This window comes from Mirounga angustirostris, unplaced genomic scaffold (genome assembly GCF_029215605.1).
Source record: "Mirounga angustirostris isolate CCGP_5_RB_7025 unplaced genomic scaffold, mMirAng1.0.hap1 SCAF_4, whole genome shotgun sequence".
Lineage (NCBI taxonomy): Eukaryota > Metazoa > Chordata > Mammalia > Carnivora > Phocidae > Mirounga > Mirounga angustirostris.
In genome coordinates, this window is record NW_026991712.1 from 177,930,985 (window position 1) to 177,937,798 (window position 6,814).

General features: G+C 48.4%; 1 pseudogene; it reads right to left on the reverse strand.

Moving 5' to 3' along the window:
* LOC123860024 (phosphoribosyl pyrophosphate synthase-associated protein 1-like) lies at window positions 1-1,105 on the reverse strand (annotated as a pseudogene).
* Between the last annotated feature and the right edge of the window lie 5,709 nt (window positions 1,106-6,814).

Consider the following 6,814-nt stretch of genomic DNA (forward strand, 5'->3'; position numbering starts at 1 on the left):
AGTTCCACGGTCAAGGCAATGGTGACAGCTAGTCATCCACAGTGATGTTTCGGAAAAGGTACGCCATGGACTCCCCATTGTGGATTCTCCGAATTGCTTCAGAAAGAATCAGACCGATATCCACAGTCTTTATCTTGGGACACTGCAGCTTCTGCACCTCGTGAGGGACAGTGTTCGTCACCACCACCTCATCAATGGAGGACTCCTCGATCAGGCGGCGGGGGGGCCTCAGCAGACAGGATGCCGTGAGTGGCCATGACGTAGATCTTGTAAGCACTCTCCCTTTGAGGATCTCCGCAGCAGCAACAAAACTTTCCACACCATCAATAATGTCATCCACTATGATTGCGATGCGCCCGCCAACATCTCCGACTACGGTTATCAGTGGCTTCTCTTTGGCCATCATCAACGGCAACTCCAGACCCGGGTGGACAGTAGCATTTTTGACCATTGGGGGAGAATGGCGACCGTCATCCATGTCCAGCTCTGCACACTGGGCTTCTCCGTGGATCACAGCTAACCCCAGATGGAGTCTCTCAGCGTTTGACTGGGCCCTTTTGGCAGCATCAGGAGACTTAGCCACAATGACTGCATTCCTGTAATTCGGAATTTCTTCCTGGATATACTGAAGCAGGAAAGGTGAGGCTCTAAGGTTGTCCATGGGAAAGCTGAAAAAGCCTTGCATTTCCTTTTGATGAAGATCCATAGTGATAATGTGAGTTAAACCTGCTTTCGCCAGCATGGATGCCAGGAGCTTGCACACAATGGAACCCCTCTTCCTCATCTTGCTCTGCTTGCTGCAGGGGAAGAAAAGGATGACTCCGATAATGTTCCTGGCAAAGGCAGTCTTCAGTGCGTAGGCCATGATCAGTAGCTGTATTCACATCTCTGGGTATTGTCTGTATAATGAAAATATCTTGGCCACGAACAGACTCTATTATTTCAACTCTTGTTTCTCCATTGGTCTCTTGATAGACCACAGATTTCCCCAGTTCAGCACCAAGACGCTCGGTGATGCGCTTGGCCACCTCGGTGCAGGCGGCCTGGAGTTGGCCGAGAAGACTCGGTAGCCGGTGCGGGTGGTGTTCATGGTCGGGCAGGCGGCGGGGCACGGAGGGTCGAGGATGCGGAGAGCGGGGGCAGCAGTAGCAGCAGCTTTTGGGCATCGTCCGGCCTGCGCCCGGAGTGGCTCTGACCCAGGTGGTCGCGAGGCGCGGGGTCCGGCTGGGGAAGGCGCCGAGACCCCAAGCACGGGAGGGGAGAGGCCCGAGACCCTCACGGTCCTCCTACCGGAGGCCACCAAGGGCTGGGTAGTGTTCCATGATTCATTGTTTGTGTAGAACACCCAGTGCTCCATGCAGAACGTGCCCTCTTGAATACCCATCACCAGGCCAACCCCTCTTCCCACCCTCCTCCCCTCTAGAACCCTCAGTTTGTTTTTCAGAGTCCATCGTCTCTCACGGTCCCCCCTAAGGTCAGGAACGCGACAGGGATGTCCACTATCACCACTGCTATGTATTTTTTAATCAAAAACTGTTTAAGATACATCCTTTGCTCCATCAACCATTTGTTGAAAAGACTTTCCTTCTATTGAATTGCCTTTGCAACTTCGTCAAAAAATCAGTTGGCCATGGGGCACCTGGGTGGCTCAGTCGGTTAAGTGTCTGTCTTCAGCTTGGGTCATGGTCCTGGGGTCCTGGGATTGAGCCCCGCATTGCTCCATGCTCTGTGGGGAGCTTGCTTCTCCCTCTCCCTCTTGCCTGTTGTTCCCCCTGCTTGTGCCCTCTCTCTCCCTCTTTCTTTCTCTGTCAAATAAATAAATAAAAATTTTTTTAAAAATCAGTTGGCCATACTTTTGTGGGCTGGTTCTGGGTTCTCTTGTCTATTCTATTGATCTGTGTCTATCCCCAACCAAGCGCAGACTTGATTACTGTGGTTGTATCTTGAAACTGGGTGGACTAATTGCTCCCACTTTATTCTTTCTCAAAAGCATTTTAGCTATGACAGTTTCTTTGTCTTTCCACATAATTTTAGAATAATCTTGCCTGTATCTGCAGAAAATCTTGCTGGGATCCTGTCAGTTACTGCATTAAAACCTGGATAGCAGTTTGCAGAGGATTGACACCTCACTATGCTGCGTTTTCCAATCCATGAACACAGCGCTCCCCACATATTTAGAGTTTCCAGCATACATTCCAAGTCTTGTACATGTTTTGTTAAATTTCTACCTAAGTGTTTCATTTTAGTGGAGGAACTGTAGATGGTCTTGTATTTTTATTTATTTTTAAGTTTTATTTATTTATTTTAGAGAGAGTGCACACATGTGGCGGGGAGGGGCAGAAGGAGAGAGAGAGAATCTTAAGCAGACTCCCCGCTGAGTACAGAGCCCAATGTGGGGCTCGATCTCACAACCCTGAGATCATGACCTGAGCCAAAACCAAGAATTGGTTGCTTAACCGGCTGAGCCACCCAGGTGCCCCTGGTCTTGTATTTTTAATTTCAGTAACCACATGTTCATATTAAAATACAAGTGATTTTTATGTATTGTCTTGTATTCTGTGACCTTGCTGAACTCATTTATTAGTTCTAGGAGGTCTTTTGGGTAGATTCCTTGGAATTTTCTACGTAGATAATTATGGCATCTGCAATTAGAGGCCGTTTCATTCCCTCCTTCCTGGTTTGTACGTCTTTTATTTCTTTCCTTGCTTTATCACACTGGCTAGAACTTCCAGTGCTAGGTTAGATAACAGTGGTGAGAATGGTCATCCTTGTCTTGGTCTCAATCTTGTGAGGAAATCATTCAGTCTTTCACTATTAAGTATATTGTTAACTGTAGATTTTTTTTGTAGATGCTTTTTATCAGGTTGAGGAAGTGCTCCTCTATCTCTAATTTGCAGAGTTTTAATCATGAATGCCTACTGGACTTTTTCAAATGCTCTTTTGGCTTCCATTGATACAAGGGTATGATTTTTCTTCTTTAGCCTATTACATGGTGGATTACATTGTTGTTGTTTTTTTAAGATTTTATTTATTTATTTGACAGAGAGAGAGACAGCGAGAGAGGGAACACAAGCAGGGGGAGGGGGAGCGGGAGAAGCAGGCTTCCCGCTGAGCAGGGAGCCCAATGCGGGGCTCAATCCCAGGACCCTGGGATCATGACCTGAGCCGAAGGCAGATGCTTAACCAACTGAGCCAACCAGGCACCCCTACATTGGTTTTTGTCGAGCAGAACACTGGGCATCTTGGCTACCTTATCTGCCAAGTGGGGATAACAGTAGGACCTACCTCCTGAGGTTGTGAGACTTTTGCAAAATCATGTCTATTTCATGGAATTACTGCGGTGCTCAAACATTGTATGTAATAGTGTTAGGTACCCTAATTATTGGTAGTTTCAGAAGAACTGTGTTTAGAATTGCTTCACCAATAATCAATGCTGGGGGAGGACACCCACTGCGCAGAGGAGAGCAAGATCATCACAATGCCAGCCTCCGAGAATAGAAGTCCAAACACTTCTGCCCATGCATCTTGGAATCAGAATTACCAGGAAAAACACAACACAGTCAAGCACCCTTTTTTCACTTTATAGGTCTCAGACAACTTTCTGTCCTGTACGTATATATCTGATTTTTTTCTTCTTTCGTTCATATATTTAAATTGTAAAAGATATATACAAAGCAAATCGTGCCTGGTTTAATCCTTTTCCATGGGCAATGATTACAATGATCACCCCCATTTATTGATTTTGCCATTTCACAGATCACTTCCTTTGGTAGCCAGATTTTTTTTCACATAATACAAGAGATATTTGTCACATGACCATAAAATCCTTTTAGGTTTCCTACATGGCATCAAATGGAGGTACCACAACTTTCCTACCCATTCCCAAATGCTTTCACATTTTGACCAAGCATGAGTCTCATTTTTTGCTAGTATGAATCCTGAATGAGCGTTTGTCTTTGAGCAGGATTACTTCCTTGTTTATTTTCCTAGAGGTAGAATTCCTAATACTTGAAACTGCTTTCCAAAGGATTGTGTGATCAAATCATATCTGTATAAGCAATTATACAATCTCTATAAGCAATCATATCTGTATAAGCAATTTATTGCTCACTTCGTTCGCCTTCCCAACAATCTCTTCGGGGGATTTTGTTTCTGCTATCCTGGTGGTGGTATTTTGTATTTATTTAGTTCCTAATGAGGCTGATAGAAGTACCAGATGTGGGGCGCCTGGGTGGCTCAGTCGATTTAGCGTCTGCCTTCGGTTCAGGTCATGATCCCAGGGTCCTGGGATCGAGCCCCGCATCGGGCTCCCTGCTCAGCAGGGAGCCTGCTTCTCCCTCTCCCACTCCCCCTGCTTGTGTTCCCTCTCTCACTGTGTCTCTCTCTGTCAAATAAATAAATAAAATCTTTAAAAAAAAAAAAAAGAAGTATCAGATGTTTGCCATCTAGTTGCTGATGCTGTTGAGCAATTCTGATCAGGAGAGACATTAGGGAAGGAATGAGCTGGGAGCCTGAGCCCTGCAGGTAACTTGTGTCCTCACAGATTCATTGCTTTGCTTTCTTCTGGTTAGACCATGATTGCATCTCTCCAGCAGGGACTTGGAGGTTGAACCTGGAGCTACCTTAAAATAACATTGCCATATAAACTTGAACCTAGCACCAGTATAAAGTAACACCGACACCTCACATTCTTCTCAGGCTTGGGTGATATCTTCTCCAGAATTTGTATATTCACACCCAACCAGGAAGCCAAAAGCTGGGGCTCAGTGCCTCTGTTGCAGAGGTCTTGGCAGGGCCTGACTGCTTGGTGGCCAGCTCTTCTGGTGCTCTTCTTCCCAGTGCTCCGGACCTCTGAGGCGTCCCTCCTCACTAAGGAGGGTGGCGCAGGCATCTTCAGCTGCCCCTCAAGGGCCCTGGGGCATGCCTCTCAGTCCGATCAAGTCCAGGGCCCAGGAGCCATAATGGAGGATGGTTAGGCATGGGGTTGTCACATGTCCTCGTCCTCATATTTTAGTGCTCTCGGCCTGTTTCTCGCTGCTCAGGGCCTTGGGAGGCTACAACACACTATTTGTGCATCATCTCTCTGTTCAATTTATTGAGCACTCACCGTGTGCCAGGCCCTCTTCCCAGGTCTTAAGGAACCCAGGCCTGGAGTTTTCTGGGAGGTTCAACAAACCAGGAAGGAGGGAATGAAACGGCCTCTAATTGCAGATGCCATAATTATCTACGTAGAAAATTCCGAGGAATCTACCCAAAAGACCTCCTAGAACTAATAAATGAGTTCAGCAAGGTCACAGAATACAAGACAATACATAAAAATCACTTGTATTTTAATATGAACATGTGGTCACTGAAATTAAAAATACAAGACCAGCTCTATCCCAACATAGAGCTTCCTTAAGCACCTTAGTGCAAAGAATGTTACAGTCCTGCTGTCCGCAGCCACCAACATAGATGAGAGGGGACCGAGCTCTGGGCAGACTCCAGGCTAAGCCACTGACATGCACCACCTCACGTGATCCTCGGGGCAACCCCACAAGGAAGGAAATTTGCAGGCAAGGAAATTGAGGCTCAAAGAACTTGAATGACTAGAGCAAGATCACACAACTGGTCGTAAGAAAAGTCGGGATTTGAATCCAGATCAAGGTGGTTGCACAGCCTTAATCTAACAAGGCTTTACTGGCCAATTGTAGGGGGAATAAAAGCTCTCAGCCTCTCCGGTCTTCTGATCTCCATTTATTCAACAGACATCTGCTGAACACCCCTCTGAGCCAGGCGCTGTGCCGGGTATCAGGGACACAGAAGGTAGAAGGGTCCTTGCCTTCAAGGAACGTGAGCCAAGAAGAGATCTCTCTCTCTCTTTCTCAGAATATGTATATTCTGGGACAAGGATTTGAGTACAAGTCGTTTACCTGGAAGGTGCAGGATACACTAGGATGGAATGGGAAAGTGAGACAAGGAAGGGGAGCCAGTGAAGGTGTGTTAGTGAGCTGCTTACCATGGTTACCACTTGAGGCTGATAGAGCTTAAGCCACTGGGGAGCGCTGGAAAGTGTGGGGCCCATGCCCCAAAGCTAGCCCACCCCAGCCAGCAGGGGGGCTGGGACATTTACACACCTGTTCCCATCACTTACTGGCTGAGGGCTGCTCCTGGCGCATCAATACCCTGGCCTCTGGTCAGCAGGCTCTGGTGGGCAGAGAAGGCCTCAGGCATTCTGGTGCCAGTGCTGGTAACTGGAGGCCAGGTCTCCATGAATTGAAGAGGGACGGGATGGCGGGGGCGGGGGGGGCGGGGCACTGACAGCATCTGCCACAGGGAGCCAGCTGGGGACACATCCTCCCCGAAAAATGCACATAGAACACGTTGCATATAGTTTGATGGGTTCGTGGACCCCTGGGGCCCACCTGGGGACCCTGATTTAAGACCTCCACCACCTGTGACTCGTCCTTCCTCTTTCCCCCATGCCCACCCACCTGCCCCCACCAGGAGATAGTCAAGGCTTTCCTGACACGGCTGCCCTCCACCCACATGCACTCAGGGACTCTTCCGGAGGTGGGCGGCGCAGTGATGGCATTGTGGTCCTGTCACCAGGGTGCAGGCGCCCTCCACTTCTCTGACCTTCGGGACTCCAGAGCAGTTGGCTCCCTGGCAGCCACCCCCGGGGGCCCTCTTCAAGGGGTGGCAAATCCTCTGCTATCTGCCTGCTGGAGGCGAGGATCTGCTCTTCTCCCGGCCAGTGGGAGCTGCACTGCTGAACTAGACCCACTCGTGCATGCGTTCTGTGATTGCCTTTCTATCTGCCGGCATGACCTCG